The sequence below is a fragment of the Colossoma macropomum genome, unplaced genomic scaffold, assembly GCF_904425465.1.
Source record: "Colossoma macropomum unplaced genomic scaffold, Colossoma_macropomum, whole genome shotgun sequence".
Taxonomy (NCBI): Eukaryota; Metazoa; Chordata; class Actinopteri; order Characiformes; family Serrasalmidae; genus Colossoma; species Colossoma macropomum.
Window position 1 is genome coordinate 4310922 of NW_023494803.1, and position 19664 is coordinate 4330585.

The 19664-nt window shown below is 39.6% G+C and overlaps 1 protein-coding gene across 3 annotated transcripts in view; it reads right to left on the reverse strand.

Moving 5' to 3' along the window:
- Positions 1–19664, reverse strand: part of ltbp1 (latent transforming growth factor beta binding protein 1) — a 229208-nt gene that overhangs the window by 138778 nt on the left and 70766 nt on the right. The window lies entirely within an intron of this gene.

Genomic DNA, 19664 nt, shown 5'->3' on the forward strand with positions numbered 1-19664 from the left:
CACACACACTGATGTGCTTCTTCATCAAGTTCAGGCATAAATACAAATGTAAACACACAAGCATACCAGTGACTGAATTTCATTTGAGGTGGGGCCTGGATACAAGCTGGGGGGAGGCAGCTATAGTGAGAATGACAATCAACCACTAGCCAAATTCAATGTAGCTAAGCTGCTACCCACCCATTACGTTAATCAGAGGGACACATTTTTGAGTCTTAAACATATCACGCAATTGCTTACTTCACATTTTACTGGCTAATGTTAGTTACTATAACAACTAACAGCAAACAAGAGGCGAAGCTGAAACTGGCTACTTATTCAAAAATTTTCATTCACGCATTTAATTCTTGAGATAACTGCTGCATCACTTATAGGAAAAATTCAGCAAAAAATCGAATTTACTCCTAATTTTCCACTTAGCCCAGATATAACCGATCAGCCAAGACTAGTTTTGCTTCTTTATTTTAGAACTGGAGGCTAACGTTGCTAACAAACACTAGAACTCAATAGTCACCCAAATAGCCCAAATCGCCCAAATCATTTCTGCAAAACTACATCCCCAAAATTTCTCACAAACTGCTCAAACCACACCCAAGTCTTCAGTAAGGTTGCGTAGACTTGCTGATGTTGGTTAGAGCACAGTGTGGCTATAAAGATGAACAGAACTCCACCATAGCAGGCAACACCAGGGCTGTGATTTACAAAGCAGGACTGTTCTTGGATGAGATTCCTCAGTATTTACGACAACCATTGTCGACACTGATCGTAGATCAGCACTCTTACTCCTGAGGTGGTTTGTGCATATAGACACTACTGTCTAACTGTTATACTGTGTCCGAAACCACATGAACAAGTCTGCATGAGTTTAACAAAGACCTGGATGCAGTTTGAACAGGCTAAAAGTCCTGGTAATGTATTTTTATAGACACAGTTCTGGCTATTTAGGTGATTATTTGGGTTCCAATGTTTGTTAGCAATGTAGCCTTGTTGCTCCAATTCTAAATTACAGACACTAAATTGGGATCTCATTCTCAGCACTGCAGTAACACTGACGTGGTGGTGGTGTGTTAGTGTGTGCTGCGCTGGTCTGAGTGGATCAGACACAGCAGTGCTGCTGGACTTTTTAAACACCTCAGTGTCACTGCTGGACTCAGAATAGTCCACCAACCAAAAATATCCAGCGTCCTGTGGGCAGCGTCCTGTGACCACTGATGAAGGACTAGAGGATGACCAACACAAACTGTGCAGCAGCAGATGAGCTATCGTCTCTGACTTTACATCTACAAGGTGGACTGACAAGGTAGGAGTGTCTAATAAAGTGGACAGTGAGTGGACACAGAGTTTAAGAACTCCAGCAGCACTGCTGTGTCTGATCCACTCGTACCAGCGCAACACACCGCCACCACGTCAGTGTTACTGCAGTGCTGAGAATGATCCACCACCCAAATAGTACCTGCTCTGTGAGGGTCCATGGGGGTCCTGAGCACTGAAGAACAGGTTAAAAGGGGGCTAACAAAGTATGCAGAGAAACAGATGGACTACAGTCTGTAACTGTAGAACTACAAAGTGCACCTATATAGTAAGTGGAGCTGATAAAATGGACAATGAGCGTAGAAACAAGGAGGTGGTCAGACTGTTATACCTGATCGGTGTACATACACACACATACTGACTATCACACACACACACAGGCCTATGAACGGCAGCCAAACCAGCGAAAACCATTGCCACCACTCTCTCTCCAGCCTGCCAGGTGAGGGATGAAAAAACAACCTTGCTGGAAACGTTAGAATAGAGCGGGATGATTGCAAAGGAATGAAATGTGACAGAAAGGAAAATACAACTAGTAGAGCAGCAGCCAGCCTCAGCACACTCAGCTCCATATAAGGGCTGTCCCGAACCGCTCATAAACTCCCTCTGTCACTCTACTTCTCCATTTCTCCATCTCTCTCGCTCTTTACCATCTACACTTGCACACACACACACACACACACACACATACATGCATATACACACTGGGTTTCCTTGGGTTTCATGACCTTAAAGGTGAATTGTATGTTTTTTAAAATGTCTGCATAATTCAATCAATGAGACGTACACCAAGTCATTCAGAGCGGTTTGATGTGAAATGGTTCACTGTAGAGAAGCATATAGACTCGGTGGTGATGATAGGAACCAGGGGCCATCTTATCTTATCTGCTTAGTAACCAGGACAACTTCAGTTGGCACTGAATTTAGGACAGAAGCTATTACAGAGCAACAGTTCTTAAGTTCATAATCTTATCATTAACTCCAGATAAGAAAACAGCATTACAGAAACAACTAACTAGACTAAATTTCCTAAATTCTGTCCTCACTTTAAGATAAAAGCCAGAGCGTCTTAACTTCTGTTTTAACTGTCTGTTTCTATAGTTTTGTGGAGTGACAGGCAGCACAGTTCACCATAACTAGCATAATGACGCTACATTTATCTACACTGAAAGCTGTGCTTTGACTTGCGAGCGTTTTTTTTTTTTAACAGCATTTTAAAAACTCAGACGCTGCAGACATGACCTCCACCGCCCCCTCTTATCACCTTCGTGTGTTAATGTTGATGATGAAATATCACGGTGATGGTGGTGAACAATGAGGAGACAGAGCTGAACGTGTGTCTGTTTATTAGGAGGAGTAACGTTAGCACGCTCGGCTAAAGCGTTTGGGAAATGGAGACTGAGACTGTGGAGCGTCGACTCTGATAAGCAGCACGAAGCTCTGCCACAATATTATTAACTCAGTTTATCACACTTTAGTTTTATTTTACCTTTTTTTACCTCAGTAACGGTAGCTAACGTTAGCTGTCTGGCTAACTAACTTGATTACGTGTTTATGTTTCAGCTGTGCGCGTATGGTCGGTTGCGAGGTAACAGACACAACAGTTGATTCTCGACTTTAATCGAGTAAGTTAAGATTTCCTAATTTGAGATAAGACGCTGAAAGATCAGATAAGATTCATAAATTAGGATAAGATTTGCTTCTGTAATACGAATTTGTAAAAAATCTTATCCTGACCTGTCAGATCTTAAGTTAAGACAAAAACATTTCTGTAACACAGCCCCTGGTTCCCATCACCACCACTGTGAACCATTCTGACTCTGTACGTTTCTGCAAAATGAAGAATTTTACATCAAACCACTCTGAAAGACTTCGTTTAACCATTTAATTATGCGGAAATAAAAAAAAATTAGTGAACAAACTTCATGTTGCCTTGACAGAGCTACTGATATGGAATCCTGGGTGGTTGCTAAGGTCCTGCTAGGCCATTACTATGGTGTTCCTGGTGGTTGCTAAGGTTTTGCCACACTGATGCAGTGGTATCCCAGGTGGTTGCTAAGGTTTTGCCACACTGATGCAATGATATCCCAGGTGGTTGCTAAGGTTTTGCCACACTGATGCAATGATATCCCAGGTGGTTGCTAAGGTTTTGCCACACTGATGCAATGATATCCCAGGTGGTTGCTAAGGTTTTGCTACACTGATGCAGTGATATCCCAGGTGGTTGCTAAGGTTTTGCCACACTGATGCAATGATATTCCAGGTAGTTGCTAAGGTTTTGCCACACTGATGCAGTGGTATCCCAGGTGGTTGCTAAGGTTTTGCCACACTGATGCAATGATATCCCAGGTGGTTGCTAAGGTGTTGATAGGCTATTGCTATGGTTTCCAAAGTAGTTGCTAAGATATCGCTAGGCCATCGCTATTGTATGTTACTGTGTTAACCTAAGTGGCTGTTAAAGTGTTGCTAGGATGTTGCTATGGTATCGCAGGTGGTTACTAAGGTGTTGCTAAGTAGTTGCTATGCTACATATGAGACAAATGACTTCAGAAAATCAGTGAAGCTGTAGTAGGCATCTTATTCAAATTTCCAATTCCACCTTAAATGATGCAGCAGTTAAGTTCAGGTGCCTGTACAGGTGCCAGAATGTAACTGCTGCTCTATTTAAGAAGGAATGGAAAATTTGGACAGAAGGCTGGTGAATAAGAAGCCTTGTAGAAATTCAGATGTGAAACAACATTGAGCATTTTGCTGGGCCTATGGGGATAGCGTTGGAGAGTGATATTGCCATAGGCTTATCTATATATTGTTCATTTTGTTTTTACTGTTTGGCACAATTCAAACATTTCAGGTTTACTTTGGTTGTTAAAAGTGGTTCTTATTAAAGGTGAAGGGACATCCCAGGATAATACACTGTTAGTCTACAAATATTGATTTATTTATCATAAGTGGTTTTATTTGAGAATATATACCGTGATATACACTGCGACCATCCGAAATTTGATCCATTTTTGGCCTTATCTCTCAGTACTAGTCCCGATGCTAAAAATGTCCATTAATAACTTCTTATAAGGAGCTTCAGTATTCCATTATTCCATGACAAATTAGGAGAGGAGGTAAAAATCACACACACACACACACACACACACACAGACGCACATAGCCCTAATAAATACTCATAAATGGCCAGAGGAGATGACCAAGACAGGAAATTCATCAGCTTCGGTAAACCTGCAGGTGAAATCCCTAATCTGAGTGACTACTTAATCCCCACTGTCTCACAATAAAAAGAGAGCAAGAGACTGGAAAGATTATACGAAGCAGAGATAAAGGGCTTCAGAGAGAAAGGCATTAAGAAAACGCAAAAAAACATCTCCCTCTTCCGCACCTCACCGTCTAGCCTTCCCACAGCAAGAAATCAATTAGCACTAATCCGGCCCTGAGCGCGCTAATGCTAATGCGCCTCACAGTGGAACTGGCAGCTAGCAGCTGTTCTAATGAGGGCGCTGGCCGAACCAAACCAGACCAGAGAGAGAAGGAAAGACAGAGAAAAGAAAGAGAGCTGATTCAACAGTCCAAGACATCCGCACAGCGGCCAGGTCTGCAGCTCGAACCTGTAAATCAACCTGAAGCTAATGCTAAACTCATCTGGGGGAAGATTCTGTGGCCTACTTCTCTCTCTCTCTCTCTCTCTCTCTCTCTCTCTCTCCAAAACCTCTGTGGCACCTTTTCTCCTCTACCTTCCAATTCTCAGGCAATGCAAGTCTGCACTTCTGCTCTTAACTAACCAGCCCAAACACATTCAGATAGTTGTCATTAGCTGACCTGTCTTCAAATACTGCCAAACAGATAATCAGTGTGCTAAGTCACACTGGATCGCTGGTCAGGAGTAATTTAGTAGGCTGTGCATTTTGAGTTTAAGGCTGTCATAATTACTTGATTATTTGATGAAATAATTGGTTAAAATGCATGTTTTCAATTAATAATTACTTCAGTTGGATGATAAACAGGGTTATTATAAAGCCACGTTTGGCTGATTTGCTACATGGCAGAGCTCACTTTGTTAGAATCACTGAAAGAGAGTAAATCCACACCAGCAGGATCTCATAAATGCACACGTTTGAAGTTACATATTAATGTTAATTATGTAAAATTAGTTGTTTGCTGTTACAAATGGCATGTCTATGAAATGAAAGTACATATGAAGTTACATGTTTTAAGTAGGTATAGGATGAACAGCCTAGCAGACAGCTAACAGGCTAACAGGCTCCTCCAATAATATTTAGTCAGGCTTCACCGAAGGATTAAAACTCTAAAACTGCAACATAGAAAGAAAGAATATGTCACTTGATTGTCTTGTGATAAGCTGCAACTGTCTGTTTTTGAGCTGGATGGCCTAAGCAGTATTAAAGGAGACCAAGTAAACAAATCTGCATTTTCTTGCCAGTTCACACGTATATCAAGAACTGAGATGAGTTTTCAGTTGGCACACTTGTGCTTTTAATTAATTTAAAAATATGTCAGACTCAGAAAAATGTACCTCACATGTCCTTATTAAAGAAGGTGAAGAGGAAGACGTCGTATTCTGAGACACGCCATGTTGAACAGTATAAACTTTCACTATGACATGACGAACATGATCAGAACGTACTTAAACTTTCCGATAGGGAATATAATCAGATACAGGCGTTTATACAGATATTATTCTTCTATTTAACGGATCATTTACAGGATTACCCACCTCGATCATTCGGAAACAAACTGTATTCCGAATGGCCTCAATCGGACTAGACTATTCTGATTGAAATGTATACATGGACATATTCTATTCCAATTGAGCTATTAGCCTGATTATTAATGGATTATTAGGCTGCATAGAAACGTGGCTACTGTCGCACAGAATGATGTTTTCACTCCGCAGCCAATCAGTAATGCTACCCGACATAAACAGGAAGTATTACACACGTGATCTTGACAAGCAGAAAATCGCTCGCGTGTCAAGATCACATGTGTAATAATCCAAAAAGAGACGTGTTTTACAATAATGTGGTGTCCTCAAAGCGTCCATCTCTTGTATGCGTGTCTATTTTGTTCTGCTGCTGGAATTTTTCTGATTTTCAAACTGGGCTCTCACGCACAATATTTTAATGGCACTTTATCAATGAACAGTCAGTACCATTAGCGAAGCTGCTACTAACATAATCACTATTTGAATCTGCTGAATGACAGAAAGGTAAGGTTAGCTATGTTAGTTGTATTTTAATAAGGTCAGCGTCACACACAGCCTAAGCACTGATGCGGTTATTGCTCTGCATGCAGTTTACCTGCGTACTTGAACAGAGTCACCCACCTGTTTTGGTCTGGTCTTGTAGAAAAATATCTCCGTGCCAGACACAAAGCAGGACCCAGGGTTCCGTTGTGTGTTGTATAAATCTGCGGCTAGGAGGTCTGTGATCTTTTCTGTGAAGTTTTCGACCAGCCATTTTAGCTTATTGTTTTACAGCAGAGCTTACACCAAATATAGGGTATGTGTAAATTTTAAGTTATAACTTAAAGCTACTATGTTACTTGGTGCAACTAGTTAAATTCTAGTAGCTTGAAAACCTTGAACGTAGTGGCAGTTCACGTTCAAACTAGGCTACGATCGAACTTGCGTTCAGCCAGTGCAACTGGCTCCAGGTTTCCACTGTGTCATTTCAAGCCCTAAGGCAAGTAAACACCTGGTTAATTTCTGTATTTCAGTTTAACTGGTATCAAGATTCATTCTTAGGATGAATGTTAGTATACCTTTGGCGATTAAAGACATCAGTTCTTGGCCAAGCTCTTAAAAAATGAGAAGATTATAAGGTTACATGGGTGATGTTTCAACTTGGAGCACTGAGTTTTCTGACCTTGGTCAGACTACTGATTAAGAACTGAAATGCAGGAGAAGTCCATCATACACATACACTGAATAGATGTCTTTGATGGGTCTATATCAGAAGGTTAACGCTAAATCCCTGTGTGTACGCAATGGCCAAAATAGTAAGACAGCATCCTAAATAAACCACCATACAGTCGCAAAGTGAAACATGGCTATGAATGTGAATGTAAACTCTTACCATTCTTAAACATTCTGCTGCATCCTGATCTGTGGTTGGCCCTCCTCAGCAGCTGCTTTGTGTTTTCTGTCTGACTCATGTCCAAGACCACCGGACATGGCATGTTATGCAGCGTGCAAAAATTTGAAACCATTTTTTTTAATGAAGGTGCGCACACTGACACAGACATTCTACGACTCATGAAAATAATAGGCGGATTACACGATTACTAACATAAATGATGGTGCCAGCCCTAGTAGCATTTACAGTTTCTCTTTTCTTTTGAATGTAAAAAGTCTGTTATGGAGTTAGTCTGGATTTGCCAGCAGCAGCTAGCTAGCAGGGTCGTAAATCTTCAGTGTTATAAATCCTCGAAAAGCATTGTGAGCACACAAAGATGGAGCTTAACAGCCAGTCAGAAACTGCTGAATGTACAAACCCAACTGCAATGATTTTTTAACAATGAGTCATCAATCAAGAACTATAGTTCGACTAATTAGCCTATCAAAATGTCCAAACAGGTTCCTTTGTCTTTAGACATGAAGCCAAAGCTTTTCTCTTTTAATTTGTCATAGTGAAAAATATTGATATACATTCTTAATAGAAGTCCTGACTTTCCACTCAGTGACCACTATATGTGATACGGCAACCTTATAGCTCCACTATAGGTGTACTGACTGCAGTCTATCTGTTCTGTTGAGTTACAAGGGGTAGTGGTTGAAATCTTCCTCTACGAAATGGGACCCTCAAATAAAAAAGAGCATTACTTCATTAACAGCTACTAGCGCTGCTCTGTTGGCGACCCGGCCCATCTTCAGTGATAGCAGAGGAGGGTAAAGTTAAGCAACCTCACTGCTGGGCTTTAGTTACATTTAGGGAATCATATGCCTTCAAAGGGGGGGGGGCAATTATTTATTATCACCCACCACTAATTCTTCAGTGATATGAAGCTGAAGTCAGATATTTGCTATTTTTATTGTTCAAATTTTCCCAATCGACCTTAATTGGTGCTGACGGCTGAGGTGCGAGAATGTAACTGCTGCACCATTTAAGGTGGAACTGGAAATATAGCCAACTAGCGACCAAGATATCAGCAAACTACTAGCACTTTTTTTATGCTTGTTAAGAAGAAAAGGACCATAATACATTGAAACGACATTAAACTAAGATAATACAGTGGTTATCGTCATTTTTAACTGAGAAAATTCTTTGTTTCTTCGGTCTCTAGTCCAGCCATCTTGCCAGATTTTCTGGAGTGTCTCTGAAAAATCTCTGTTTGGAGGGCTATGTAGCTCTAACACTTCACCCTACCCCTCTATCTCAACAAAAATCAGGACACCCTACCCCTAGACATGAACACGCAAAACGAAGGTGTAAGGGCTAAGTGGTAGGCGCGAGGGGTTAAATGGGATAGGGCCATAATGTGCTTCAACAGATGGGCTCTAGTCTTTAGATGGGCATGGTTCCAATCTCATACTGTTAGACATAAACATAATAGCAATGCATCAGAAGTGACTTGGGTTGTAGAATTGATTATTTGCTACTTGTCATCAGAACAGATGCTCCTGCATCAAATTAAATATTCGAGACATTCCTGAGACCTTCAAAGCGTCAAAATCGCACTTTATCTTCAATATACAGCACTGTGCAAAGTCAGAGACTATGCTTCATTTATTTCATTTTCAGTCAAAGTGGCCATTAAGTACAAGCTATTTATTTTTCAGGTGATATATCAGAAAGCAAATAAGATATAACTCGCATAAGGAAGGGGAAAGTCAAAGGAAAATAAGTGGATAAAGAAACGTTTCTAAAAACTTATTACAAGCTGAAGAAACAGCTGTGCAAGACCCGACAGACCATCAAAACAGTCTCCATCAGATAAACATAAGCTTTCATCTTTATGGAAAAAATGATCTCCACTCTTGCTTCAGATCTGAAAAAGCCACAGATTTTGCTGTCCATTCTTCCACTGTGAGAAGACAACTCAATGCCATCGGTGTGAAAGGATGTGTAGCTGTTAAGAAGCCCTCACTGAGAAAAAGAAATAGACAAAAAGGAAGAAAATTTGCAAATCAAACAATGAAGCTGACGGAGTCCAGACCTCAGCATCACTAAACGTGTTTGGGATTCTTGGATCATGAGAAGCAGATAATGCCACCAACTTCTAAGACTGAACTTTGAAGGTTTGGAAAAATATCCCTGCAGATTTCTTTAAAAAACTGTAAGCAAGTCTTATAACGTAGATATTGTATTTAGTTGTTGAGGCTTCTGTGTAATTTTCTGTTAAATATACAACCTCATTTCCAAAAAATTTGGGACGCTGTGAAAAATGTAAATAAAAACTAAATGCAATGATGTGCAAATCATTTAAACTCTATATTTAATTGAAAATAGTACAAAGACAACATATTACATGTTGAAACTGAGAAATTTTATTGTTTTTGAAAAAAATATGCCCATTTTGAATTTGATGCCAACAACACATTCCAAAAAATTCGGGACGGAGGCAACAAAAGGCTGATAAAGTTGTGTAATGCCAAAAAAAAAGACCTGAAGGTTAATTGTTAACAGGTCAGTAACATGATTGGGTATAACAAGAGCATCTCAGAGAGGCGGAGTCTTTCAGAAGTAAAGATGAGGAGGGGTTCATCACTCTGTGAAAGACTGCACGATCAAATAGTGCAACAATTCAACAATAACGTTTCTCAACATAAAATAGCAAAGAATTTTTGCTTTGCATCATCTACAGTACATAATAACATTAAAGGATTCAGAGAATCTGGAGAAATCTCTGTATGTAAGGGACAAGGCCAAAAACCAGTAATTGCTGTCCATGATCTTTGGGCCCTCAGGCAGCACTACATTAAAAACAGACATGATTCTGTAGTGGAAATCACTGCATGGGCCCAGAAACACTTCTGACAACCACTGTCTGTGAAAACAGTTCATCACTGCATCCACAAATGCAAGTTAAAACTCTAAAACACAAAGAAGAAACCAAATATAAACAGGACCCAGAAATGCTGCCACCTTCTCTGGGCCCAAGTTCAATTAAAATGCACTGAGGGGAAGTGGAAAAGTGTGCTGTGGTCTGACAAATCAAAATTTGAAATTCTTTTTGGAAATCATGGACACTGTGTCCTCCGGGCTAAAGACCACTCAGCTTGTTATCAGTGCACAGTTCCAAACCCAGTATTCATGATGGTATAGGGGTGCATTAGTGCATATGGCATGGGTGACATGCACATCTGTGAAGGCACCATTAATGCTGAATGATATATACATGTTTTGGCAACATATGCTTCCATCCAGACGACGTCTTTTTCAGGGAAGGCCTTGATTATTTTAGCAAGACAATCTAAAACCACATTCTGCATGTATTATAACAGCATGGCTCCGTATTAAATGAGTCCAGGTGCTAAACTGGCCTGCCTGCAGTCCAAACCTGTCACCCAACATAACATTTGGAGGGATATGAAATGAAAAATATGACAAAGGAGACCCCGAACTGTTGAGCAACTGAAATCCTATATCAAACAAGAATGGGAAAACATTTCACTTTCAAAACTACAGCAGTGTCTCCTCAGTTCCCAAACTCTTACAGAGTGTTGTTAAAAGAAGAGGTGATGAAACACAGTGGTAAACAGACCCCCTTCCCAACTTTTTTGGAACGTGTTGTTGGTATCAAATTCAAAATTGAATGTTGTCTTTGCAGTATTTTCCTTCAAAAATATGGTTAAAATGATTTGCACATCATTGCTTTCCATTTTTATTTACATTCTGCACAGTGTCACACCTTTTTTAGAAATGGGGTTGTATGTTTTCTGCTTTCTCTTTGACTATGAAAATTGAATAATTTGTACTTAACGGCCATGTTGACTGAAAATTAATAAATGAAGGGCAGTCTTTGAGGTTCATTGTTATATAATGGCAATGTAATACTTTGTTCATATCATACAGCCCTAGTAGCAAAAGAGCAGAGCAGTAAATAAGGCATGATGTGGACAGAAGACCTGAAGAACGTTGACAGATCACTGGAGCAGAGCTGAAATAATGTCCCTAAGGGAGATTTCCAGGTAATATCTTGACAACCAGCCAGACCGTAATTATAGCGCATTGTTGGAAGAGGGCTGAGAGAGTGATGAAAGAATGTTCCTAGCTGAGACTTCCAGACAGAGATTTGTGCGTGTGTGCGAGAGAGTTGGGGGTTGTGTGCGTGTCCCTGCAGGTATAGCCGGCAACCATAACTTTCACGCTGAGAACAGAGGTAATAATGCATGTAAACTCATCATGTAGACCTGCGACTGTTTTTTTTTTTAACAGTTCCAGTACCGTTCAGCTGCCGCTAACACTGTTTACTCCACGTATGCCCTTCAAAAATGACCCACAACTAAATCAGAGACACAAAAACATAACTGAGCTCCTGGGAAAGCAGTAGCAGGGAGGGCAACCGGCAAAAGGCAGAGCACTTTCATGCTTTGCTGAGAGAAAAACACAAAAGGCCATTATTATCCGCTAACTGCTCTATAATCTTAACGTCACGATGTGTGATCAACACAACAGCCAGTGTATGGAGGAAGATCCGGCAGCAACTACCAGCTATTCTAACTCCTCTGGCTGAACCACGAAGCACTCTTCTCTTATGAGCTGCTATTACTCTGACAAGCACAGACAGGTTCAAAAGCAGGACCATGGAGATGGTAATCACAATATATACACTACACTACCATCACACCATCGTCTGTGCATGCTGCAGAGAGAAAGCTCCCCGGTAGAACCTACAGGACTAATAAAATGCAAAGGAGAGAAGGCCTTTTCAAGAGCACCCAACTTATTCATACATCCCATGACCCCATGATGACTGTCTTATGAGTAGAACTTCCTGTGAACTGTAAAACAGACTAAATATCCCTACAGACTATATATCATTGCTAGAAACACTAGCAAAAGCAGCATTTCGCTGTTGTCGGAAGAAAACCTCAGATCTCCAAAATAACTTTACAAAAGAAGGAAAAAACCTACTTTACTTTTAATGTAAGTCAATGGAACCAGACTTTTTTCCAAGTCATTTTGGGCCGTTTCTTTTAGTCCGTTCATCCTGAAATTTACACTCACTGTTAAGAACAACAGGTATTTTCAAACTATGTCAAAAACTGAAAAACGACAAAAAATAAAGATACTAGGTTTTCTTCCGACAACAGCAATGTGTTGTGTTTTGGATGCTGGGATGCCGGTCAGCAGCAATTGAAGTTAATATGTTGGTCACCAGCAAAAGCAGCATATGTTGTGTTTTCAATGCTGGGTGACCAGCTAAACCAGCATAAAGGTCACCGCACACCAGATGTCCAAAAATTTGTAACCATTCTTTCTTCATGGAGGTACACACACTGGCGCTAACACTGCAGCTGAGCAAGTTAGCAGAAAGCCATTTAGCTTTGTGCTAACTTGCTTGGCATGCCGAAGCTCCATGACTCTGAGTACTGCTAAATTTCTCAGCAAGTCACAGCGCACCTTGCAGCATTTTGCCATTATTATATGAAATTACAGCCAAATTGAGACCATAAAGAACATAGTAGATCATATGTGGCTTGAAACTGACACAGAGAAAGGCAGTCAGTCTTTTAGGTAAACAGACAAATGCTGATGGTAAGTTACCTCAGCTAACGTTACTATCCTAGTCTTTTTTAACTCTTGTCTTTCAGTTTGAAAACAGACAGTTTGTGAAGAGGTAGTAAACATAATCCCAAGTGTGATAAGTGATGCTGAACACTTTTTTGATTCCGTTTATATGAATACACTGTAAAAATGAACTTGGCTAGCTTCGGCTCTCCCTGCCAGCCTTCTACAGCAGCATTCTGCTAAGTGACACTATGCTAGGCGACACAGCACGTCCAGCGTACATAAACCATTCAACAGGAATGTTAAACGGTAAAAACATCCCAACGCGATAGAAATGTGTGAATAAATAAAATGTAAATGATCTTTATTGCTGGGATGCTTAAATGCTTGTGTGCTGATGTTTTTTCTGATGTGAACTTTTAGTCAGAGGATTCCAGCCTAGGATTTATAGACAAAAATTATGCTAACATAGTTCTTTTTAACTTTGTTCACACTTTCAAGTACAGGCATAAAACTATAAAGCAATGACATTACATACCAATGTTTAATGCAGATGTGTTAATTCGCTTTTTTGTTTTTTTTTGTTTTTAACCAGTGCTAAAATAATGCTTCTCATATGGTATCTTGGCACCAGGCTAGCAGGGAGCTTAGCGTTATGTTAAATTTGAGGTCATCTCTAGTTTAAACGAAGACACTTTATGCTTGTAACTGACATGTAAGTACCACATTCTTTATTTTATCCATCTCAGTTTCAGTAACTCCTTCTATAAAGGCTTGAATTTGAACTTTGTCTTATTATTAGTTTTAGCCAGTTTCTGCTAACTTGCTCAGCCTACTCTAGTGGGACAGACTACATCCAACTAAGGAGAATAATGTGTAAACTAGTTAAATCGAGGTCTGTTAGCAGCAACCAGTCATTTTCAACTGACTTTCAAGCTCTGCGCTTTTCCTTTAGGGGTTTATGCTCATAACGTTCCTGTTCTTGCTGTAGTTTCAGTTTCACTCCACAGCAGTGACGGCCATAATTGCATCTCCCAGAAATGCTTAAGAGACATTTACTAGGACATGAAACTGCAATTTAACAACTAAGTACATTTTCCTTAACTTAGAGTTACATTGCTTAAAACAGCAGTGAATGACACTTCCATCCCCAAACCAGATAAATTGGCCATAATCTCGAAATAAAGCAGTTATATGAAAAATAAGGTGGCACTTAGTTCTAGTTTATCTGACCGTTTGGGAAAGAATATGCAATAACTGCAAGTAAATGGGAAAAAACGCTACGTTTAGAGCTTGACCATCATAATTCATATTTTTTTTAGTCAAAAACTTCTATGATAATGCTTATTTAGAGCACTTATAAGATTTGTAGCAGTACGGTGTGGCAAGGCTAATGCTGGTGCACATGAACATTTTTGGCCATTCTAGATTAAATCTAATGACCCTTATTCAAGAAAATTTCATAAAAATGAGTAGCCAGCTTACCAGCAGCCTCATTTACATATTATTTACATGAAGCATATCGTAAGTCATGCAAATGTTTTGGTCAGATGACAATAAAACAGCATTCAGCAGGTCATGAGCCGATGGCTGCCTTCGCAGGAAGAGTTTGAGGTCATGCAGTGAGTGCAAACAAAAAAATATATATACAGAAAAAAGGATTAAAAAAGATGCTAACAGTGTGTGCACTGCTGAGAGTCACCCTGTAAAGCCTGGAATAATGACTTAAAAGTCAGAAACTTTGAGTCGGATTTGGTGGGTGACAACAGTAGTTAATTCACTTATATAAGTTTTGACTAAGTTCTCTTTGAATGCTCTTCTAATGTGCTCGCAATCATCAGATCCATCTGCTCAGGGAAGGGTCCAAAGCACAGCCGATGTCACAAAATATTCTTTCATATGACCACCAGAGAGGTCTCCAAAGCCCCAAATCTGCTGCCAAATCTGGCTTTCTTACAGCTACCAGTTATATTTGCAGCCAGAGACGTATCAAGGACTCTCAGAAAGCCAACAGTGATCTTTTTTTCATTAAAATTGGTTCCAATCAAAGGGAATAAAAAACCTGATTGGAACCTTATCTAGATACCACAAGGATAACAAATCTGACTGGACAATTTCCTGCTGGGCCTTTCGATCCTTTTTGTTAACGCCTAATTGCTATAATACTTGCAAAGTTTAAATACAGCAAGCAAGGTGATTCTATTAAATATAAATTAACGAAAATCACAGACATGTATTTTTAGTTCCCAGGAATCATTAGGCCTTCTCTGAAAGGCTAGAAGGCCCTGAGAGTTCCTCTCTGATGAACTAGATAGACTACAGACTGACATTTCACTAACAGAATGGACAGGTTGGTGGATCAAATGGTGCATGAGTTGTTGAACTCCCGAGTCCAGTTTTCTTGACCACTTTTCCCAATGAAAAGCCTTCACTGCTGTATTTCCCCTTGCAAAGGGAGGCTCAGTCATATGATAAAATTCTTGATTTACGTCCCAAATACTTGCTTGACGTTTCTTAGCAGAAGCAGCCAGATCTCCATATGACCCCAGCTGACCATCGTATGAATGAATGGTATTTAGTTTTTACTGCAGCGGCACACAAATATTCAAGAACTGTCAAGTCAGAAACTGCAGAGACACAAAAAGGTCAGCGTAGGGGATAGACATCCACTAAGCCAAGAATGTCGGGATTTCACTGGTGATGTAATTCAGATGTCAACACAGATTAAAAATGATGAAAAGCCATGATGCAGCAACACAAGATTGGCAAGCAGCTTCTAGACTTGAACTGAACGAAGGCCATTTAGACTGCAGATGATAAACTGGCTTTGAAGGCTCTTCGGCAATGTTCAAGCAGTACTTCGCCATACTTTCAGGTTCCAGACAAAATGTTCTGTCTGCTCACCCAAATCTACATTGTGTCCACATCAGGGGCAGCTGAGGTAGCTCAAATCTGGTCCTGAAAGCCCAGAGTCCATCACATAAAAAAGAAGTTTTAAATGGCCCATATCATAGAATACCAAACTCTTCTAACTTTTTGAAAATGAAAGAGGGAAATGTAGTTTGTAAACACTGTTAAAGCTTTAAACGTAACATTCACGCCCCGTTCCTTACAGTCCGTATATGGGAACTAAACTTAAAATTCACTCACGAAAACTTGCCTATTCAGCCTATAGTGCTTTAGCCCCACTGAAGTTATAAGGGGTGTTTCAGTCTGGACAGCTTTTTTGGATGAGTCAAAATACAGGACAGCCAATCACAACAGAGATCATTTACATATATATCCATCTTAAAGACACAGTAACAAAAACAGCCTGTTTAATTCTCAGGAATAAAGAGAGGTTAGACAGTGGTTATGTTAAAACAAATTTCACCTAGTTCTGGAATGTAAAACTACAAAAATAAGATAAGACAACCAATCAAATACGAGAAAGATAGGACATGGGCCCTATAATAAGCCCAAAAAGCATAGCACATAGTTAAGCTTGGTGTACTGCCCAAGTGTACTAGCAAAATCACAGAACTCAGGATCAGACTCCAGCATTCCTCTCAGTGGTTAAACACATCTGCAAACTGCGAGAGTTTTTTTTAAATCAGTCTCGGTCTAAATTGGTCATAAATGTGGCTCTTAAAGTTTTCACACTGACAGAGCAATGGTATTCTCAATAACACCCATTTAAAAAACACAGAGTAAGCAACACTACAGCTCAATCTGTGGCAAGACAAACTCCCTAAGAGCCTGAGAAAGACACACTGAGAAGAACCAAGCAAAATACAGCAATGACTTAAAAGTCTTTTGAGTATTAATGAAAATCGTAAGAAAAATACTACCAACCGACCTTTCCACTGCACATGAATGCATTCTTACATAGTAACTGTTGCTAGGCTGGACAAGCTTTGTAAAACTATGAAAATCGCTCTCTATTTGCAGCACAGTTTGTTGACTATGTATGTTTTGGGTATTTGTAGAATCCTTTGGTGGAAACATGTAATTGAATTGCATTTTGTAACGTCGGTTGTGCTTCGGACCCCTTCCCCAAATGGATGAATCTAATTTATTTTATTTATTATGGTTTTATTTTATTTTGCTTTATTTTTATTTTATTTTATTCACCACATATAAATGTTTGTCTGATACTGTGCACTGTGAGCTCCTGTAACCATACCTGGCCAATAAAGCTTGATTCTGATTCTGATAATTGTGAATGCGTGTGAATTATCTACGATTGTCTCCATATATTCATCAGTATATTGTTGGTTTTGCATTTGAGACCTAAACATCAAGCTGGACCTTCTTTTTTGGGCTTGTGTGAGTGACGTGAAATCCAACTCTGACTTATTATTATTATTATTATTTAAGGCTTTACAGGGTGACTTGCAGCAGCAACACCATATTTTAGCTCAGTATTGCTACTTCATTTACTTTTACCAATAGTCTTACATAGTGTAGCTTGAAGTAACTATATTAGGTTTCCATTACCAAAATTGTGTTCTAGCTAACTGTAAATATGTATGCCTGTTGTTGCACACTTGTACTGAGCAATGATAATAAAGTTGAATCTATCTCTCTTTCTCTCTATCTATCTATCTATCTATCTATCTAAATAGGCCGATTAGAAATTACAAAGATGATTTCACGACCATGCTAATATTAGCACAATGATATGACAAAAAAACCCTACATCTGATTTACCTTACAAGTGATTTTACCTGCGTGCTATAATTGCTACAATGGAAAACATTTGTAACCTGAGCACAGGTAGGTTAAATGTATTAAATAAACAGGCTACAAAATGTTGAATCTCATATTCACCATGGTAGGCAAAGGGTTCAAGCAAATGCAAAAAAAGGGGCTGTTGGAGTTTATAAGCATCCTGTTTGGTATTTGAGCATGTCTAGAGGGGTCTGCTCATTCTCTTTCCCTCTTTACTTTCTCTTTTGTCTGCTGTGATGATGCTGCACTATGTTCCTTATAAGGCCACGTGCAGATTAACTCTCGGCACCAGGCGCTCGCCTTGTTCAGACAGAGAAAGTGCCGTACGTTCAGACAAACGACACCCTCGCTCAAATTCCTCCTCTACCGCACTCTTGCAGGCCCAATACTCCACAGTCTGCCAGAAGACCGTCTGCCAGCAGCTCTCACCTACTAATACGACATTGACTGAAACAAGCAGTCCATAAATAAATCAGTATTTACTGATCAGCACCTCTGCAGGAATGGCAGTTTAAGCCAGTCGTCTTTAGCCCACTGGCTAAAAGTGACAGTCGTGCAGAAAACAACTCTACAGGAACATACCTATCCATCAAGTCCTGTAGCAGCTACTTTGTATCACCAAGCAGCTGTGGGTCTGACAGTAATTGCCTAAATAACACCAGCGGATGGCCATTAGGGCCTGGCTGGCCTAAAACTGAACACGAAAGGCAGTCAATGTGTAGCGTGTGGAGGCGAGAGCTGGGCCGGAGGGAGTCCAGTCACAGCGAGTCAGCGCGAAAGACACACTGCTGAGTCATAACCACAAACTCTCAGCACATTCTTTCACCGAAGAGCAGAGCTCTCGAAAATACTTCAGACTTCAGAAAAGCCCGGACTCTTTGCTCACAAGCACCCAGCGATCATTCAGACAGTCAGTACTTGTTCGTGTCTACACCAGGGATTAGCAAAGTTACAGATTAATTAGGTTTAGATTAGTTACGTCGCAAAAGTTACTTTTAATTGTGGTTCATCTGAAGAGAAATGGAATCTGTTTCAGCATTAGTTATACTTCATTTCTGATCATAATGAAATAAAAGAATGGTCGCTAACATTCTTCTATATCATACTCTAAAATAAACACAGTAAACCAAATCAGTTACTACTGGGTTAATTCAATACATGTGTCTTTTACTTTTAGTTAAGGAAAATCCATAATAAACTACAGAATACATATCATTTATCTGCAAAAGATGGCAGCTAGTTAGCCAGCTAGCTGTACTCAAAGCCTGGGCAGTATCCAATCAGAATGAAATAAAAGAACATTTGCTAACATTACTGTATATCATAAACACTGTAAACCAAATCAGGTACTACTCTGTTAACTTAGTAAATGTTTCTTTGCTATTAGTAAAGGAAAATACATCATAAACTACAGATTACATATCATTTATCTGCAAAAGATGGCAGCTAGTTAGCCAGCTAGCTGTACTCAAAGCCTAGGCAGTTTCCAATCAGAATGAAATAAAATAATGGTTGCTAGCATTCTTCTGACATATCATACTCTAAAATAAAAGTTGTAAACCAAATGAATCACTACTGTGTTATTTCAATAAATGTTTCTTTGCTATTAGTAAAGGAAAATACATCATAAACTACAGACTACATATCATTTATCTGCAAAAGATGGCAGCTAGTTAGCCAGCTAGCTGTACTCAAAGCCTAGGCAGTTTCCAATCAGAATGAAATAAAAGAACGGCTAACATTCTTCTGACATATCATACTCTAAAATAAAAGTTGTAAACCAAATGAATCACTACTGTGTTATTTCAATAAATGTTTCATGCTCGTTTTTACATTTAGTTAAAGAATATATGTCATTTTAAACCACATATTGCAACAGATGGCAACTAGTTAGCAAGCTAGCCAGTCAAAGCAGGGGCTAATTGCATCAGGACAAATCAA